This window comes from Triticum urartu, chromosome 2A (genome assembly GCF_056163025.1).
Source record: "Triticum urartu cultivar PI428250 chromosome 2A, HENAU_Tu73, whole genome shotgun sequence".
NCBI lineage: Eukaryota > Viridiplantae > Streptophyta > Magnoliopsida > Poales > Poaceae > Triticum > Triticum urartu.
The window spans coordinates 669,221,446-669,243,761 of NC_141874.1; positions in this window are offsets into that span (position 1 = coordinate 669,221,446).

Genomic DNA, 22,316 nt, shown 5'->3' on the forward strand with positions numbered 1-22,316 from the left:
GCGGACCGGCGATGGACAATGGCAACGGGAGGAGCTCCGAGCTCGGCACGCCATGGAGACTCACTGCGAGGAAGACCGAGAGGGCGTGAGGGAGAGAGCGGGGAAAGGAAGGAGGCAAGGGCACACTGGCCTGCTGGAGGACTCCGGCGATAGGTGGCTTGTTGGGTTTCGTAGTAATTTCAAAAAATTTCCTACGCACGCGCAAGATCATGTGATGCATAGCAACGAGGGGGAGAGTGTTGTCTACGTACCCAACGCAGACCGACTGCGGAAGCGATGACACGACGTAGAGGAAGTAGTCGTACGTCTTCACGATCCAACCGATCAAGTACCGAAACTACGGCACCTCCGAGTTCGAGCACACGTTCAGCTCGATGACGATCCCCGGACTCCGATCCAGCAAAGTGTCGGGGAAGAGTTTCATCAGCACAACGGCGTGGTGACGATCTTGATGTACCACTGCAGCAGGGCTTCGCCTAAACTCCGCTACAGTATTATCAAGGTATATGGTGGCAGGGGGCACCGCACACGGCTAAGGAATAGATCACGTTGATCAACTTGTGTGTCTAGAGGTGTCCCCTGCCTCCGTATATAAAGGAGTAGAGGGGGGAGGCTGGCCGGCCAAGGAGGGAGGCGCAGGAGGAGTCCTACTCCTTCCGGGAGTAGGACTCCCCTCCAATCCTATTCCAACTAGGATTCCCCAAAGGGGAAAAGAGGGAGAGGGGGGCCGGCCACCTTCTCCTAGTCCTAATAGGACTAGGGGAGGGGGAAGTGGCGCAGCCACCTTGGGCTGCCCCTTTCTCCTTTCCACTAAGGCCCATGAAGGCCCATATGGCTCCCGGGGGGTTCCGGCTGTTGGGGAACGTAGCAGAAATTCAAAATTTTCCTACGTGTCACCAAGATCTATCTATGGAGAGACCAGCAACGAGGGGAAGGAGAGTGCATCTACATACCCTTGTAGAGCGCTAAGCGGAAGCGTTCAAGTGAATGGGGTTGATGGAGTCGTACTCGTCGTGATCCAAATCACCGATGACCAAGTGCCGAACGCACGGCACCTCCGCGTTCAACACACGTGCAGCCCGGTGACGTCTCCCACGCCTTGATCCAGCAAGGAGAGAGGGAGAGGTTGAGGAAGACTCCATCCAGCAGCAGCACAACGGCGTGGTGGTGGTGGAGGAGCGTGGCAATCCTGCAGGGCTTCGCCAAGCACCACAGAAGAGGAGGGAGAGAGAGATGCAGGGCTGCACCAACGAGAGATCGAATCGCGTGTCTTATGGGAAGCCCAATGCCTCAATATATATAGGGAAGGGGAGGGGCTGTGCCCCCTCTAGGGTTCCCACCCCTAGGGGGGGCGGCAGCCCTAGATGGGGATCAAGGATGGCGGCCAAGAGGGGGAGAGGAGAGGGAGGCGCACCAATATCGGCCTTAAGGCCCATATCCCTTAGGGTTTGCCCCCTTTCCACCTCTTAGGCGCCATGGGCCCTTGTGGGAGGCGCACCAGCCCACTAAGGGGCTGGTCCCTCACCACTCTTAGCCCACGCAAGCCTCCGGGGTTGGTGGCCCCACTTGGTGGACCCCCGGGACCCTCCCGGTGGTCCCGGTACATTACAGATAAACCCCGAAACTCTTCCGGTGACCAAAACAGGACTTCCCATATATAAATCTTTACCTCCGGATCATTCCGGAACTCCTCATGACGTCCGGGATCTCATCCGGGACTCCGAACAATATTCAGTTACCACATACAAACTTCCTTTATAACCCTAGCGTCATCGAACCTTAAGTGTGTAGACCCTACGGGTTCAGGAGACATGCAGACATGACCGAGATGTTCTCCGGTCAATAACCAACAGCGGGATCTGGATACCCATGTTGGCTCCCACATGTTCCACGATGATCTCATCGGATGAACCACGATGTCAAGGACTTAATCAATCCCATATACAATTCCCTTTGTCTAGCGGTACGATACTTGCCCGAGATTCGATCGTCGGTATCCCGATACCTTGTTCAATCTCGTTACCGGCAAGTCTCTTTTACTCGTTCCGTAACACATCATCCCGTGATCAACTCCTTGATCACATTGTGCACATTATGATGATGTCCTACCGAGTGGGCCCAGAGATACCTCTCCGTTTACACGGAGTGACAAATCCCAGTCTCGATTCGTGCCAACCCAACAGACACTTTCGGAGATACCTATAGTGCACCTTTATAGTCACCCAGTTACGTTGTGACGTTTGATACACCCAAAGCACTCCTACGGTATCCGGGAGTTGCACAATCTCATGGTCTAAGGAAATGATACTTGACATTAGAAAAGCTTTAGCATACGAACTACACGATCTTTGTGCTAGGCTTAGGATTGGGTCTTGTCCATCACATCATTCTCCTAATGATGTGATCCCGTTATCAACGACATCCAATGTCCATGGTTAGGAAACCGTAACCATCTATTGATCAACGAGCTAGTCAACTAGAGGCTTACTAGGGACATGGTGTTGTCTATGTATCCACACATGTATCTGAGTTTCCTATCAATACAATTATAGCATGGATAATAAACGATTATCATGAACAAGGAAATATAATAATACTCAATTTATTATTGCCTCTAGGGCATATTTCCAACACCGGCAACCTCCCGGTAACCCGGTAAAATCCCGATTTCACCCGGAACACTTCCGATGTCCAAACATAGGCTTCCAATATATCAATCTTTACGTCTCGACCATTTCGAGACTCCTCGTCATGTCCGTGATCACATCCGGGACTCCGAACAACCTTCGGTACATCAAAATACATAAACTCATAATATAACTGTCATCGTAACCTTAAGCGTGCGGACCCTACGGGTTCGAGAACAATGTAGACATGACCGAGACATGTCTCCGGTCAATAACCAATAGCGGGACCTGGATGCCCATATTGGCTCCTACATATTCTACGAAGATCTTTATTGGTCAGACCGCATAACAACATACGTTGTTCCCTTTGTCATCGGTATGTTACTTGCCCGAGATTCGATCATCGGTATCCAATACCTAGTTCAATCTCATTACCGGCAAGTCTCTTTACTCGTTCCGTAATACATCATCTCACAACTAACATATTAGTTGTAATGCTTGCAAGGCTTATGTGATGTGTATTACCGAGAGGGCCCAGAGATACCTCTCCTACAATCGGAGTGACAAATCCTAATCTCGAAATACGCCAACCCAACATCTACCTTTGGAGACACCTGTAATGCTCCTTTATAATCACCCAGTTACGTTGTGACGTTTGGTAGCACCCAAAGTGTTCCTCTGGCAAACGGGAGTTGCATAATCTCATAGTCATAGGAACATGTATAAGTCATGAAGAAAAGCAATAGCAACATACTAAACGATCGGGTGCTAAGCTAATGGAATGGGTCATGTCAATCAGATCATTCAACTAATGATGTGACCTCGTTAATCAAATAACAACTCATTGTTCATGGTTAGGAAACATAACCATCTTTGATTAACGAGCTAGTCAAGTAGAGGCATACTAGTGACACTTTGTTTGTCTATGTATTCACACATGTATTATGTTTCCGGTTAATACAATTCTAGCATGAATAATAAACATTTATCATGATTATAAGGAAATAAATAATAACTTTATTATTGCCTCTAGGGCATATTTCCTTCATGGCTATCATCGCCGGTGAGCGTGGATGGCGGGTCAGTGAGACGGCGGTGCAGGGATCCGCGGCTGGCGAGGCGCTCTTGCCCGTGGGGAGGAAGACGGGGCACTGGGGCAGAAGCTCTCGGGCTCAGATCCGGCCCAGGGCGGGCCGGTTGCAGGCTCGAGCGGGCCTCACGGGGTGGAGGAGGCTGAGGGGCGATGTGGCGGTGTCTGGATGGCTGGGGCGCCGACGCTGGCGGCGGCTGGCGAACGGTGGCATGCCAAGTGGCAGAGTGGAGGTGGCTGGGCACAGAAATGGAGGAGAAGGTGGGAGGTGGCGGCGGCTGATGATTAGGGGTGCGGAAATTTAGGAGGGGTAGGTAGCTCCTCAAAAATGGAAGGAGAGGTCTATATATAGACATAGGGACTAGGTTAGGGGGATTTAGGGGGGTTTTTGGACCCTCCGATCGCGATTTAATGGCTCCGGTCGGAGAGGGGGTTTGGTGGGCTGTGAAGAGAAGGTTTGGGCTGAGATGAGAGGGAATGAATGCAGCCCGGCAAATGTTCCCGGAGACCGAAAATGTCCGACGTTAGACCGACTATATTGCCGCTATAATTATCCGTTGGGGCATCAAACGAACTCCGAATGCGATGAAACTTTGCAGGCGACCTACTAATAACATAACAACACTGCATGCCAACTTTCAACCCATTCCGAGAACATTTTCCGGCCACTTATAAAATAATATTTCGGACGTGCCGTTGGCACGTGCAAGTGAGTTTGGGCTCAGAATGGACAACGGAAGGAACGGGGAGACCGGGACGGATGCAAGTTTTGAAAACATGATGATGCAATGCAGATGATGACATGATAAGATGCAACATGCAAACAAAAGACAAGGCAACAATAGCGAATAACTGGGAGACACCTGGTGCAATGGTCTCGGGGCATCACATTGGGCATTTGTTGCCTTCCACTATATGGCCAATGCCATATTTCGCAAAAGTATGCCACATAATACGCATCAATGTCAAATCAAAAGATTTTGGCACCGCTCTCGCGATGTGAGAGAGTTGGCATCGTTGTGCACACAGACCCACATGTATAAAAAAAATCAATCAAACCAACTACACCAGCCTCTCACTCTCCCAAACAAGTGTTTTTTATTGCCTCAGTCCTCTATCTCTCCCACGCAAGTGTTTTTTCATTACGTGAGTTAATTTGGCACCGGAGCAAAGTAGGTGATCTAGATTGGGGCACCAAGTGAGCAATGGAGGGGCATCGATGCCAAATGCATCACAAGTGAATTTGGCACGTGTTTTGGCCTACATAGTGGAGGGCCGTTATAGCCCACTTTTGTACTACCTCTTATTTAGTATAATATTTTGACCATAGATTTACGTAAGAAAATGCCAGTGCATGTCACTAAAAATTACACCATTTGAAATTATGTTCAAATATGAATCCAACATATAGTTCTTGGTGACATGCATTAACATTTTGTCAGTTAAATCTATGGTCAAATTTTTATACTACAAAATAGGAAGAGTAAACCAGTACGGAGGTAGTACTTGCTCTTAGGGTAACCATAGAGTTACTGGAGTAGTCTAAGTTACTTTCCACTATGACTAGCCTAGGCTACTATAGTAGTACAACAAAAAACGATGCAGGTGATCACGTGAGAAAAAATACTAAAAACATTTCTTTCGGTGCAGTGCGTAGATGTAGTTTTGAACAATGCACTTGTCATCGTAATCTGGGAAAATTATAAAAAAAAATTGAGCTACGTTGTGATTGCCATTTACTAACAGGAAAGAAGTTTCACCTCGATGAGTAGCTTCTCCGTGCATGAAAAGCATGCAAGGAATCCAACAACTTGATCCAGACTAGGGCCGATAGATTTTATTGCCAAGATCTTCACTGTGCGCATAGACTGGGTCAAGCTTGTGGGAATCATTTTCTGGAAGACGGTCGTAAATACATCAAGAAGAAATTTAAAAATGTGAATTTCAAGAAGACGGAGAAGAAGATGAGTGCTGTACCTGAACGATTACAGATCCAGTAAAGAGTTCGGAGAATTTGGCAGACGAGTGCACCAACGCTGTCAATTTCGGCGCGTCAATGACCCTGATTTTTGTTGGACCTTCTAGATCCGATACAAACAATCTCTTAAGGAAAGGCGCATTCTCAATGACCATAATGTGGAACAGCTGGAGTGATCTCTTCCCAATTGATGTCTTGTTGCGGGGCCAGCAAGACACATAAATCCATCGAAGATTCGTCGAGGCAATGTGGAGGCTAATGAACCCGTGGATCTGCTCAAGACGAAGGTACTCGAGCGTAGTACAGCTGCGGAATAGGTGCTCCATAGCCTTCTTCGAGATGACAACGTTGAAGAGGTCGAGCTGCTTGAGTTGAGGGAGAAGAAGGGCGGGCACGGCATTAATCTAGGGAAGATAGCAGGAGCTAAAGCTGGCGCGGCGCAGCATTGGCGCGAGGCGGAGCGCGGACCGCGGCAGAGAGCGACATCGTCCAGCTTCAAAGCTGAGCTCCTCGAGCTGATCTAGGGCGAGGGATAAGAACCAATCGTCGAACTTGGGTTGGACCTTGCAGTTGGTACATAACATGCGGATGTCAAGGCACCTGGCTGGCCTAGGGTGCGATGAAAAGATCTTGGAGACTGCGGCCATGCGTTTGCAATCCCCGTCGCAGAGGCAGCTGTCGACGGTGAGGTTGAGGGGGACACGGCGCCAGAGGGGCGCCACCGCTGGGAGAGCAGGGCGGTCCGCACGACAGATTTGGTGGGGAGGAGGCCGATGATGATGAGCAACATGTCATCGGGGAGGCTGCTGATGAAGTCCAGGCTCGCCGGATGCGGTTTTGGCTCGAGCCGCCTCCGCTTGTTGGCTGGCTCGCCGTCCATCTCAACCAGCAGCGACGCCGGTGTACACGTGTGCTGGTGTGTGTTGTGTGCTGAGTGTGCGCGAGTGCGTCCTTCTGTGCATGCCGCCGCGCAGTGGTGATGAATTGTGCGCGAGTGCGTCCTTCACGTGGAAGAATTGTGTCCTCAATGCAGACTCAAGTTACTAGCGTGCGGGGTGCTACCCCGAGTGGTTTCAACTTTGTTTACTTCACCGCGTGTCATATGGGCCTCTAGTTTACTTATTTTCACCCACTGCCACATGGGCCAGCACACGAAGATACAGAACATGAGCTGACAAGGCAGCATGTGGACTGGTTGACCGGTCAACTAAACAATATACGGAGCTATACGCTGACACAATGAGCGTATAATCCGTCGGTATAGAGTGTTTGAGTGAGAGGGGAGGCCCGTGAGAGATAGCAGAGAGAGAGAGACAAAGAGCTACTCCCTCCGTTCGATAATGTAGTTCCAACATTTTTTTAAAAGTCAAACTTTTGAAACTTTGACCAAGTTTATAAAGAAATTACTTATATCTACAATACCAAAGATAAATTATAGTATGAAGTAAGTACATGTTGTGATGAATCTAATGATCGTTCCAGATGTAAATGTTTTTATCCACATATACCTAGTCGAACTTTTCTGAGGTTTGACTTTTCAAAACATCGATATGCTTATGGACGTGAGAGAGTCCCTAACTAGAGAGATAGAGAGAGAGTGAAATAGAAAGAGTGAGTGAAAAAAGTGTGTGTGCGTGTGTGAAAGAGACATGGACAACACTCGATAAAAGTCGAGAAAAAACATGTGTGTCTTATGCAAACATATCACACATGCATCTTCGACAATGGAAGCAAGGTCAGGAGATAGTGTGTGGTTGTTTGCAACCGAGAGAGCAAGACCCCTAGCACGTGGCCAGGAGGGGCCTGACCAACAAGGGAGAGAGGTCAAGAGAGACATACGGAGAAAATGCAGACATGGGGAGGAGAGAGTGTATGTTTGTCATAGAGAGGTCCCCTAGAGATCGTGATGGGACTACATGGTGGGAGATCGAGTGACAAGGTGTGTGCGCGATACAAGATACCCCGAGAGATATCGAGATAGACTTATGGATGGAAGGAGACAATACGTGTGTTCCTGATGGCTAGTGAGAGATAATCATACTTAGGGGGGAGTGCTTGCGCCTGTGATGGAGTGAGGGATTATGGTACTTATTAGGGGGTGCGTGTCACATAGAGAGAGAACAAGGGCGGAGAGTGTTGGATGGGTCTATATGTATAGCGTGAGCGAGACATGTGTAAGTGTGAACCAGGGAGATATAAAGTTTGAGAGAGATTGAGGAGCCCCGATAAGGCTGAGTGGTGCGGTAGATAGCTGAGAGGGGGAAAGAGATATTCCATCTGCTAGATAATGCCGTGCATGTAAATTTTTTAGAAGTCAAACTTTGGAAACTTTGATCAGGTTTACGCAAATGTTATTTATATCTACAATACCAAAGATACATCATACGAAACTGCATCTCATGGTGAATCTAATGGTATATGTTTGCCGTTCTAGATGTAATTGTTTTTCTCCACGTACATGGTCAAATTTTGTGATGTTTGACTTTTCAATACATCAATATGCTATGGACCGAGGAGAGTGCCTAAGTCGAGAGAGATCAAGTTTGTGTGAAGGAGAATGAGTAAGTGTGCAAAAAGAGTATGTGTGTGAAAGAGAAAGTGACAACAAACGATAAATTAGAGAGAGTGTGTGTTTTTTCGTTTATTAGGTGAACATCTCATGCATGAATCTCCGAGATAGAAAAGCAAGGCGAGGAGATACATGAAGATAGCTAGTGTGTGATTGTTTGCAACGGAGAGAGACACCCCTATAGCACATGTCAAATAGAGGTCTGGCCAAAAAGAACAAAGGTCGAGAGGGACACATGGATAACATGGACGCATGGGGAGGGCGAGAGGGTGTGTTTGTGATAGAGAGATCCCCTCGAGATCATGAGGGGACTATATGGGTGGGAGATCGAGGGAGATGTGTGCGCGATAGAAAGATGCCCCAAAGAAATCGAGATATGCCATGCACATCTTTGTGATGGAGACTAATATTAGCTAGTCATATACATATGGGGGGGACTGCGTGTGCCTACAATTGAGTGAGAGACCATCATACTTGGCTAGCTAGGCATGAGATTGTGTGTGTGTGCGTGTGAGATGGAGAGAGAATGAGGGAGAGAGATAGAGTTTTAGATGGGCCTATAGAGTGCGAGTGAGATATGCATGTGTATGTGTGACCTAGATAGATGGAGAGTTTGAGAGAGAGGGGGAGAGCTCCGAGACGATAGAGTGGTGCGTGAGAGAGTTACGGGTAACGAGCCAAGGAATTTGTGTGCATACGATGAGTGCACCCAAGATATCTAGCTTGGACTAGAGAATCATACATAGTCTGCGAGAGAGACCTATAGATGGAGTATATATGCATGCGAACTAGAAAGACCCCCCCCCCCCAGACACACAGAGAGAGAGAGATGGAGAGAAAGCGAGAGGGACAAACAAGGTTTGTGTGTTGGATGCGTGCGACAGAATTTAAGATTGTCGGCGAGAGAGAGAGAGAGAGAGAGAGAGAGAGAGCAGGAGTCCGGGAGAGGGGGAGGTCGCGTTTTATGCATCAAAGACCTATATAAACCATGTTTCGATATAAACTTGCATTCAAATATTTAAATTGGAGAACATGTTGTCTGCAATCCACAGATGAACGGATATATGCGTCTATCAAACAAGTTCATTAATTTGACTTTCAACATGTTCGTGGAGTACTATAATACTGTACAACATTCTACTCGATTGAGGTGTTCAATTTTGGATTTAGTTCACTATTTTGACCTGGTGAACGAGCTATTTCATTGAATTGAGATTCATTTTGGGTTTGATTCCCGTTTTTGAGTGGGTCAACTATTTGTCATATAGTAAATCGCTAGCAACGAGCATGTAAAAACACATTACTCCTGAGCATCATCTCTCCATCTAAAAAAGAAGTGGCAAGCTAATATTCCAAAATTTGATTCGAATCGACTTGGTAAGGTAGACGTGGATGCTTGTTCTCCCAAAATTTGAACGAACCGTTAAACATCCTCTGCTCAGTGGAATTCGCCCGAGCAAATAAATGGGAGACGCGAAATTACCGTCCTATGTGGGACACGCATCAATTGGCCCGTTGTACATCGAGGGTAGGTTCGTAACTTCATCCAAGCGCGCCTTCTCCTCGACTAAAATGACATGTGCCGAATAATTCATAAACCATGGTCGGCAAAACACGCTCCCCTCGCCCGAAATAGCTCGCGCCCACTATTTCAAAACACACCCTCCTCGCCCGAAATCGCTCGCGCCCACTATATTTCAAAACACGCCCTCTTCGCACGAAATCGCTCCTGCCCACTATTTGGGGAGAAGCAAAGTTACTCTACTATCCCCGACCCTCAGTACACAGACCCAAGCCGAGAAGCCTAAAGGCAGGGGTAGAACTGTAACTTCCCCTCACATTTCAGACAAATGCGTCCGTAAAACATGGTTCCACTCCCCTCCCAATTCCCCCCATTCATACCTAGTGGGCGCCAAATCACCTTCTCCCCGGAAGCTCCCTTCTCCCGAGCCACAAAACCTCAGCCCCTCCTCCATGGCGCCCCCACTGAACCAATTTCACAGCCGCCCTCCTCCCTAATGCCGGAGACGCTGTCCATTTGCCGTCGTGCACTGGGTCGTCGTGCCTCTTACTCTGTGCTGCTGGAGCTGCCTCGTCGACAGCCGTGTGAACCGTACCGGAGCCGATTCACCCCCGCCGTTGTTCACGGCGCCGGAGCAGCTCCAACTTCGGATCCGTCCAGAGTCCCGGCACTGCTTCCCCTTAGCCATCGACTGTCGCGACATCGTTGTTTCCCTGCCGCCGGTCGCCACCGCAACCGCGCCGACCTCACGGACTCGGCAGCTGGACCTGCCTACTTCACCATGCCGCCAGATAGGTCGCACCCTCATCTCAAACCACTTTATTTAGGCATCAGTTGTTTGAATTTTTATTTTGGGCCAATTGATTCCCAATGGGAAGCAGCACCCCTCGAGGCGGCGGAGGTCCTAGGCTGGTGTCTAACGTAAGGGTGCGGGGCCACAAGTTCGCCGTAGAAGCAGCGCTTAGATGGCTATCTTAGAGTTGCGTGGGTTGAAGGTACTGCCGCCGCCGGATCTAGATGATGGGGAGTCTTTGTGGATTGGCTCGGGGGCGGCGCAACCACGGCAGTGCGGTGGGCGGGGAGCGGGGTTTTGGCCGGGGCCACGGACGGTGGAGGCAGGCTGCTCTGCCGTTGGTCGCTGGCTCTTCGGGGAAGATTCCTAACAGTGTCAGCCGGGACGCACAAGATGGCCATCAAGCCATCCGGCGTAGATCGGACAGTAGCAAAATAAAATAAAATCGTGTGACCCCAATTTAGTCTTCAGTCAACAGACGTGTGACCACTCTCATACCTTGCTGTTGATCTCTTAGTGTATTTCTTTAGATCAAAGAGATGTGTCGTTCTTAACATTATGCGTTATTTGTATCTTCAGCCACACCGTCTTCCGACTCACTGCAGCTGCTCCAACAAGGGAATCATACACCAGAAGGGAGCTATAGTCCCCACTCAACAGTTCCCTGCATCGAATGCGCGTGCCCGACATGGACAGCCACAACAACTGCAGGGCCATCGACAAGTCAGCACATGATGCTCACTCCTATGGATGGCGGCCAGATAGGTTGTACCCTCATCTTACTTGTGTGCAACATTTATGGCTTAGTTATTCATCTAAGCATGAAAAATAGATTATCACATTTCATTGTATATTCATGCTGATCTCTTACGGGTCTTGTTCAGGAGTTAACGTTGTTCCATAGTTCAGCTAAGATACTTGTTATTTAGGTAACGCTATTCCATAGTTATCATCCATCAGCCAATGCTATCCCACAGGCTGGTGATTATAGTATTATACCACTTCTAGTATTACCTATGTTGTTTTTTAATACTTCTATGTGCCATCTAGTTAATCTCGAGTACAAACGATACAAATTCTGTAGCTTTCATCTGTGTTCTCCCTTTAGTTTTTGAGACCTGTTGCTGCTAGTTAACCACAGTCCTACTATTTATGTTGTCTCCTACAGGCACTCATTACATAAATCTAACTACTAGTTGTCTTCCATGCATGTCAGATATAATTGCACACACTGATATATCCACAAGAACCTCACGGAGCAATGTAAAGGCCAATAAACTTGATGTCAATGATACCCAATATGATGGAACATGTAAAGGCAGTTCTTCAGAAGACTTGCAGAAATATGTTGAATCCTCTTCACCCCACAAGGTCCTTGCTCTAACTTGGCCCGTGATATGGGTACAACATGCATATAATGTCCTCGAGTGTATCTAATCTGTTGCAATGCCATGTGCTTAGCATGCTGATCATGCATGTAAATATGTCATGCCTTCTGTTTTTCAGTACCTATTCCATTCATGATAACATGTTTTCAAATTCAAGTACTGTCATTCTACTCTATCGCAATGCCATCTACTTAATTTGGACATCATGCTTCTGAATATCTTATGCATTGTTATTCATCAGTATGTACTTCATCTGTCTACCATACCATGCTTTTTTTACATTGAAGTGTTGTTCTAGTGCTCTGTTGCAATGCCATCTTAGTTTCCCAATCATACACGTGTATGTTGCCTTAGTTTTTTTGTACATATTCTGCTAGCATACAGTTTTACATTCAACTAGTGTTTTTTTACTGTGTTGTCCTGTCGTATCCCTAGCTCTTACACCATACTCCCTCCGTCCGGATTACATGTTGCCGAAATGGATAAAAAAGCATGTATCTAGAACTGAAATATTCCTAGACCCATCCATTTTTTTCCAGATGGAGGGAATACATGTCAATATGTCATGCCTTTCTATTCTTCAGTACCTATTCCATCTCTCTGCTGTAGCATGCTTTATAATTGAAGCACCATTCTTCTATACAAGGCATGCAAGGGGAAGACGACTATGTTAGAATCTGAAGGGTTACAAACTAGGTCTTTGCAAAAGATCCAAACGCCAGGAGATAATAAACCAACTCCAGTTTTTATAGATACTGCTCCAGCATAGAGAAACCCAACTCCTATTGATAATAAGCAGATTCCAGTGGCCAAAGAACTAGTCCGCTCCAGTCCAGCAAAAATATGTCAACTCCATTCTAAGAAGCGTGTGCGTATCCTTGCATCATGAAATTTTATAGCATGCTGATCATATTTTCTACATGTTTCTTACCCATCTCTCTTTTAGAAAATAAGCTTAACAGATAGAAGAATTTCTGCACTGGTATCGTCTGTGAGGAAAGATTCTTGCGAGAATTCTTTGTGCTCCAATGCAGATGTAAGTACCTGTTGTATATCACTATATTTTTACATCAGCATGTATTTTGTTAATCGGCGTGAATCCAACCTTTATCTGATATAAATTTAGTTGTAGCAAAATGTATGATTAAAGGCCACAATGTTGATTTTTGTAAGGAAAACTGCCTGGTAGTTTTGCATCCTAAGCTGCATGAGTGTACTATCTCATATCAGTGGGTTTGATCACTTTGGTTCTGCAGTGGGTTTTCAGTGCTTTTTTACTGTGTTGTCCTGTCGTATCCCTAGCTCTTACATCATACTCCCTCTGTCCGGATTACATGTCACAGAAATGGATAAAACTGGATTAATCTAGAACCGCAATACGCCTAGACCCATTCATTTATTTCTGGATGGAGGGAATACATGTCAATATGTCATGCCTTTATATTCTTCAGTACCTATTCCATCTCTACTGTAGCATGTTTTATAATTGAAGCACCATTCTTCTATATAAGGCATGCAAGGGGAAGACGGCTATGTTAGAATTTGAAGGGTTACAAACCATGTCTTTGCAAAAGATCCAAATGCCAGGAGATAATAAACCAACTCCATTTTTCATAGATACTGCTCCAGCACAGAGAAACCCAACTCCCATTGATAATAAGGAGATTCCAGTGGCTGAAGAACTAGTCCGCTCCAGTCCAGCAAAAGAATGTCAACTCCATTCTAATAAGCGTGTGCGTATTCTCGCATCATGAAATTTTATAGCATTCTGATCATATTTTCTATATGTTTCTTACCCATCTCTCTTTTAGAAAATAATGTTAAATGATAGAAGACTTCCTTCATTGGAATTGTATTCGAGGAAAATATCTTGCGGGAATTCTCTGTGCTCCAATGCGGATGTAAGTACCTGTTGTATATCACTATGTTTTTACATCAGCATGTATTTTGTGGTAGCAAAATGTTAAAGGCGACAATGTTGATTTTTGTAAAGAAAACTGCCTGGTAGTTTTGCATACTGAGCTACATGAGTGTACTATCTCATATCATGCACATTACTGAACTGTAGTGCTGCTCTGGTTGCCCATTCATTCATTCATTCATTGTGTCAATGTTGCTTTCGTATTACCTTACCTGACTGATGATAGTTGTGCCATATTGTGTTAAGTTAGTGTTGGCTAGTTGCCCAAACGTTCGTTGTGCCAATGTTGCTTTCTTATTATCTGACTTGGCCAATGATAGCAATGCTAGTGTCTTAATTTGGTGCAGGCTGCTGAAGATAAGAAAACAAACTCTGAAAACAGCAAGGCAACCCCATTGTTTCTTTCAAATAAATCTAGGCCAGGTAATATGGCAATAACTCATGATTAATCTGTTTGGTTCCCTCCTAATTTATGTTATGATGAAGTGGTCGAGACACTCTCCACTATCAATAATACAAGCCTGCCAAATTCGCCATCTGAATATGTTAGTATCCTCTGTCTCGAATGCAACAGAAAAAATGTATGTTTGTGAAGGAATGATGGAAATGGTGGAGGAATCAGAGGTGCAGAGTTGTGCGACACAACAACTGATCAATGTTTTCAGAGACAGTGTAGTAAAGCAGCAAGAACTTGCCCACATGCTTATGGGCGTCATCCGTGCTGAGGTTGCAGATTGTGACGTTGTAGACCGTTAGGTTCTTTTCATTTATTTGCACTGGCATCAATCTTTGATTGCCCAGTGGATGTAATTTCCTGTAATATATGCTGGATGTGCAACGTTTTCCCCTGTATGCCGTACCTTTGCTTGATCGGTTTTGGTCCTGTGCATAATTGCTCGTCGTAATGGGCTCAAATTATCTAATTTGGCCTAAAGGCATGTACGGACTTTAGTGGGCCCATTAAGTTAATGGGTCATTACCAGGCCGAAAGTTAATGGTCGTCCCTCTTAACTCCTGGGTCGTTAACAGGCTGACATCGAAGTGGGCAATAGGTGGGCCCAATTGATTTCACGGGCTGTTAATAGGCCGTTACTAAGTTCGTGCTACATATGGCCCAACTATACTGTGGGCCTTTAGCAGGCCGAAAGAGACATCGGGCTTGTACTGGACCATGAAGAGCATGGGCCGCTAAGAGCCGAAAGTCAGGTCGTATTGTAAATGGCCCAACTGTATTGTGGGCCTTTAGCAGGCCGAAAGAGAAATCGGGCTGGTATTGGACCATGAAGGGCATGGGCCGTTAAAAGGCCAAAACTCAGGTCTGACTACAAATGGCCCAACAGATATATGGGCCGTCAACAGGCTGAAAGACACACTGGGCTGGAAATTGGCCCAACACTTAAATGGGTCGCTAAAAGGCCAAAACTCAGGTCCGACTACAAATGGCCCAACTCATTTATGAGCCATTAACAGGCTGAAAGACACACCGAGCCAGAAATTAGCCCAAGATTTAAATGGGTCGCTAAAAGGCCGAAAGATGTACATCATGAAAATTGGCCCATCCACTGAATGGGCCGTTAACAGGCCGAAATCTCATCGGGCTGATATTGAGCCCAAATATATAGCGGGCTGTTAACGGGCTCGAACTGACGATGGCCATCAATGGTGTCAAATCTTTAACGGGCCGTTGACAGGCCGAATTTCACATCTCGTATGGGCCGTGGGCTTAAATGGACCTGACATAAGTAGGCCTTATATGGGCCGGCCTGCTAATTTTTACAGGCCGGCCTTTTTCACCGGAATGGGCCACTGTTGGGCCATGCCACACGTCGACCTATCATAGGCACCTCCAGTCCAATGAGTGGATGACATCTGTCCCAACGGTGAGGCAACACATGTTTCCTTTGGCCAATGATGATTTTACACACGGAAAATCCCCATTGGTCCGGGCTGTTAACGGGTTATCGGATCCAAAACCGGACCCGATAGCTTAACGGCGTTCCGTTACGATGGATGCCACGTGTCGGTCACCCTTGACGAAAGCACTTCTGTGACACACGATTTATCGTCATGGAAGTGGACACTTCTGTGATGATAATTTTGGTAATGTCATGGAACACTTCTACGACAGCACAGGTATGACTATCTCGATTTTGTCATAAAACCATCATGGATGTACATGCATGACAAAAACGCGACCTACTGTGACAAACACGTATCATCACGGAAGTGTATTTTTTTGTAGTGATATTTTTATCCTTGATGGCAACAATACAATACGTGCCTTGCTGCCCCTGCTGTCACTGGGAAAGGACACCACAAGATTGAACCCAAAGCTAAGCACTTCTCCCATTGCAAGAAAGATCAATCTAGTAGGCCAAACCAAACTGATAATTTGAAGAGACTTGCAAAGATATTAAATCATGCATAAAAGATTTCAGAGAAGAATCAAATATTGTTCATAGATAATCTTGATCGTAAACCCACAATTCATCGGATCTCGACAAACACATCGCAAAAAGAATTACATAGAATAGATCTCCAAGAGAATCGAGGATAACTTTGTATTGAGATCCAAAGAGAGAGAAGAAGCCATCTAGCTAATAACTATGGACTCAAAGGTCTGTGGTAAACTACTCACACATCATCGGAGAGGCTATGGTGTTGATGTAGAAGCCCTCCATGGTCGATTCCCCCTCCGGTAGAGCGCCGGAAAAGGCCTCAAGATGGGATCTCACGGGTACAGAAGGTTGCGGCGGTGGAAATAGGGTTTCATGGTGCTCCTGGATGTTTTCGGGGTATATGAGTATATATAGGTGAAAGAAGTAGGTCAGCTGAGCCATGAGGGGCCAATGAGGGTAGGGGCGCTTACCCCCCTAGGCACACCGTCCTACCTCGTGGCTGCTTTGTTTCTTCCTTGGCGTCCACTCCAAGTCTCCTGGATTGCGTTTGTTCCAAAAATAACTCTCCCGAAGGTTTCATTTCGTTTGGATTCCGCTTGATATTCCTTTTCTGCGAAACACTGAAATAGGCAAAAGAACAACAATTTGCACTGGGCCTTTGGTTAGTAGGTTAGTCCCAAAAATAATATAAAAAGGTATATTAAAGCCCATTGAACATCCAAAATAGATAATATAATAACATGGAACAATAAAAAATTATAGATACGTTGGAGACGTATCAAGCATCCCCAAGCTTAATTCCTGCTCGTCCTCGAGTAGGTAAATGATAAAAACAGAATTTTTGATGTGGAATGCTGCCTGGCATAATTCCCAATGTAATTTTATTTATTGTGGCATGAATGTTCAGATCCAAAAGATTCAAGGCAAAAGTTTAATATTAATATAAAAATAATAATACTTCAAGCATACTAACAAAGCAATCATGTCTTCTCAAAATAACATGGCCAAAGAAAGTTATCCCTACAAAATCATATAGTCTGGCTATGCTCTATCTTCATCACACAAAGTATTTAATCATGCACAACCCTGATGACAAGCCAAACAACTATTTCATACTTTTGATGTTCTCAAACTTTTTCAATCTTCACGCAATATATGAGCGTGATATATGGACATAGCACTATATGTGGAATAGAATGGTGGTTGTGGAGAAGACAAAAAAGGAGAAAATAGTCTCACATGAACTAGGCGTATCAATGGGCTATGGAGATGCCCATCAATAGATATCAATGTGAGTGAGTAGGGATTGCCATGCAACGGATGCACTAGAGCTATAAGTGTATGAAAGCTCAACAAAAGAAACTAAGTGGGTGTGCATCCAACTCGCTTGCTCACGAAGACCTAGGGCATTTTGAGGAAGCCCATCGTCGGAATATACAAGCCAAGTTCTATAATGTAAAATTCCCATTAGTATATGAAAGTGACAACATAGGAGACTCTCTATCATGAAGATCATGGTGCTACTTTGAAGCATGAGTGTGGTAAAAGGATAGTAACATTGTCCCTTCTCTCTTTTTCTCTCATTTCTCTTTTTTGGGCCTTTTATGGCCTTTTTTTCTTTCCTATTTTTTTATTTTTCGTTCGGAGTCTCATCCCGACTTGTGGGGGAATCATAGTCTCCATAATCCTTTCCTCACTTGGGACAATGCTCTAATAATGATGATCATCACACTTTTATTTACTTACAACTCAAAAATTACACCTCGATACTAGAACAAAATATGACTCTATGTGAATGCCTCCGGCGGTGTACCGGGTTATGCAATGAATCAAGAGTGACATGTATGAAAGAATTATAAAGGTGGCTTTGCCACAAATACGATGTCAACTACAAGATCATGCAAAGCAATATGACAATGATGAAGCGTGTCATAATAAACGGAACGATGGAAAGTTGCATGGCAATATATCTCGGAATGGCTATGGAAATGCCATAATAGGTAGGTATTGTGCCTGTTTTGAGGAAGGTATATGGTGGGTGTATGATACCGGCGAAAGGTGCGCGGTATTAGAGAGGCTAGCAATGGTGGAAGGGTGAGAGTGCGTATAATCCATGGACTCAACATTAGTCATAAAGAATCACATACTTATTGCGAAAATCTATCAGTTATCGAAACAAAGTACTATGCGCATGATCCTAGGGGGATAGATTGGTAGGAAAAGACCATCTCTCATCCCCGACCGCCACTCATAAGGAAGACAATCAATAAATAAATCATGCTCAGACTTCATCACATAACGGTTCACCATACGTGCATGCTATGGGAATTACAAACTTTAGAACAAGTATTTCTCAAATTCACAATTACTCAACTAGCATGACTCTAATATCACCATCTTCATATCTCAAAACAATTATCAAGTATCAAACTTCTCGTAGTACTCAATGCACTTTTTATGAAAGTTTTTATTATACCCATCTTGGATGCCTATCATATTAGGACTAATTTTATAGCCAAAGAAAATTACCATACTGTTCTATAAGACACTAAAAATGATATAAGTGAAGCATGAGATCAATAATTTCTATAAAATAAAACCACCACCGTGCTCTAAAAGGGTATAAGTGAAGTACTAGAGCAAAATTATCTAGCTCAAAAGATATAAGTGAAGCACATAGAGTATTCTAATAAATTCCAAATAATGTGTGTCTCTCCAAAAGGTTTGTACAGCAAGGATGATTTTTGTAAACTAAAAATCAAAGACTCGAATCATACGAGACGCTCCAAGAAAAACACATATCATGTGGTGAATAAAAATATAGCATCAAGTAAAGTTACCGATAGACGAAGATGAAAGAGGGGATGCCTTCCGGGGCATCCTCAAGCTTAGGCTTTTGGTTGTCCTTAAATTTAACCTTGGGGTGCCTTGGGAATCCCCAAGCTTAGGCTCTTGCCACTCCTTATTCCAAAATCCATCAAATCTTTACCCAAAACTGGAAAACTTCACAACACAAAACTCAACAGAAAATCTCATGAGCCTAGTATAAGAAAACAAACCACCACTTCAAGGTACTGTAATGAACTAATTCTTTATTTATATTGTTGTTGAAACTACTGTATTCCAACTTCTCTATGGTTCATACCCCCGATACTAGCCATAGATTCATCAAAATAAGCAAACAACACACGAAAAACAGAATCTGTCAAAAACAGAACAGTCTGGAGTAATCTGTCGGTTTCGAATACTTCTGTAACCCCAAAAATTCTGAAATAAATTGGTGAGCGTGAGGAATTTGTCTATTAATCATCTGAAAAAAGCTTCAACCTAATCTAACTATCCAATAAAAAATGGCGGCAAATCTCGTGAGCGCTAAAATTTCTGTTTTTTACAGCAAGATCGCAAAGACTTCCCCCAAGTCTTCCCAAAGGTTCCACTTGGCACAAACACTAATTGAAAACATAAAACCACATCTAAAAAGAAGATAGATGGATTATTTATTACTAATCAGGAACAAAAAAAGAAACAAAAATATAATTGGGTTGCCTCCCAACAAGCGCTATCGTTTGATGCCCCTAGCTAGGTATAAAAACAAGAATAGATCTAGGTATTACCATCTTTCGTATGCAATCCATAAGTGGCTCTCATAATTGATTCATAAGGTAATTTAATATTCTTCCTAGTAAAGTGTTCCATGCCTTTCCTTAACAGAAATTGGAATCTAATATTGCCTTCTTTCATATCAATAATTGCACCAATCGTTCTAAGGAAAGGTCTACCAAGAATAATAGGACATGTAGGATTGTAATCTATATCAAGAACAATGAAATCTACGGGAACATCATTCCTATATGCAACAATAAGAACATCATTAATCCTTCCCATAGGTTTCTTAATAGTGGAAACCGCAAGATGCAAATTTAAAGAACAATCATCACATTCACGGAAACCTAACACATCACACAAAGTTTTTGGAATCGTGGAAACACTAGCACCCAAATCACATAAAGCATAGCATTCACGATCTTTAATATTAATTTTAATAGTAGGTTCCCACTCATCCCAAAGTTTTATAGGGATAGAAACTTCTAATTCAAGCTTTTCTTCATAGGATTGCATTAAGGAATCAACGATATGTTTGGTAAAAGCTTTAGTTTGATCATAAGCATGAGGAGAATTTAGCACGGATTGCAACAGGGAAATACAATCTATCAAAGAGCAATTATCATAATTAAATTCCTTGAAATCCAAAATAGTGGGTCCAAAATCCAGAATTTACCACGGATATGAATCTCACTTTTACCAATTTTTGCATCAAGATCTAAAAACTCCGAATCCTTGGGACGCCTTTTAACTAAAGTTGACTCATCTCCAGTACATCATTATCAAGATTCATATTGCAAAACAAGGACTTAATAGGATACACATCAATCACTTTTAGATCTCCATCCTTATTATCGTGAAAACTAGAAGAACACGCTTTTATAAAGCAATCTTTTTTAGCACGCATCCTAGCGGTTCTTTCTTTGCATTCGTCAATGGAAATTCTCATAGATTTGAGAGACTCATTGATATCATGCTTAGGTGGAATAGATCTAAGTTTCAAAGGATCAACATCAAGAGAAAATTTATCCACGTTCCTAGCCAACTCATCAATCTTAGGCAATTTTTCTTCAAGCAAAGCATTGAAATTCTTTTGCGAAATCATAAATTCTTTAACACTAGTCTCGAAATCAGAGGGCATCTTATTAAAATTTCCATAAGAGTTGTTGTAGGGATTACCATAATTATTAGAGGAATTACTAGGAAACAGCCTAGGATTAAAGTTTCCTCTATACGCGTTGTTACCAAAATTGTTCCTACCAACAAAATTCACATCCATAGATTCATTATTATTCTCAATCAAAGTATACAAAGGCATATCATTAGGATCAGAAGAAACACTCTTATTAGCAAAAAAATTCATAAGTTCATCCATCTTTCCACTCAAAACATTAATTTCTTCTATAGCATGAACCTTTTTACTAGTAGATATTTCGGTGTGCCATTGAGAATAATTAACCACAATATTATCTAGGAGTTTAGTAGGTTCTCCTAAAGTGATTTCCATAAAAGTCCCTCCCGTGGCTGAATCTAAAAGATTCCTAGAAGCAAAATTCAATCCAGCATAAAAAATTTGTATGATCATCCATAAATTTAAACCATGAGTAGGGCAATTACGTATCATTCATTTCATCATCTCCCAAGATTGTGCAACATGCTCATGATCAAGTTGCTTAAAATTCATAATGTCGTTTCTAAGAGAGATGATCTTAGTGGGAGGAAAATACTTAGAGATAAAAACATCTTTGCACTTATTCCACGAATCAATACTATTTTTAGGCAAAGAAGAGAACCAAGTTTTAGCACGATCTCTAAGCGAAAACGAAAATAGCTTCAATTTAAAAATATCATTATCCACATCTTTCTTCTTTTGCATATCACACAAATCAACAAAGCTGTTTAGATGGGTAGCAGCATCTTCACTAGGAAGGCCAGAAAACAGATCTTTCATGACAAGATTCAGCAAAGCAGTATTAATTTCACAAGATTCAGCATCGCTAAGAGGAGCATTCGGAGTGCTAATAATTTCATTATTTTTGGTATTAGAAAAGTCACACAATTTAGTATTATCTTGAGCCATCGTGACAAAAAATCCAACACACAATCACACAAGAAGCAAGCGAAAAGAGACAAACGGAAAAGTGGCGAATGGAAAAGAGGGTGAATAAAACGACAAGGGTGATATGGGGGAGAGGAAAACGAGAGGCAAATGGCAAATAATGTAATGCGAGGGACAAGATTTTGTGATGGGTACTTGGTATCTTTTGACTTGTGCATAGATCTCCCTGGCAACGGCGCCAGAAATCCTTCTTGCTACCTCTTGAGCATGCGTTGGTTTTCCCTTGAAGAGGAAAGGGCGATGCACCAAAGTAGCGTAAGTATTTCCCTCAGTTTTTGAGAACTAAGGAATCAATCCAGTGGGAGAT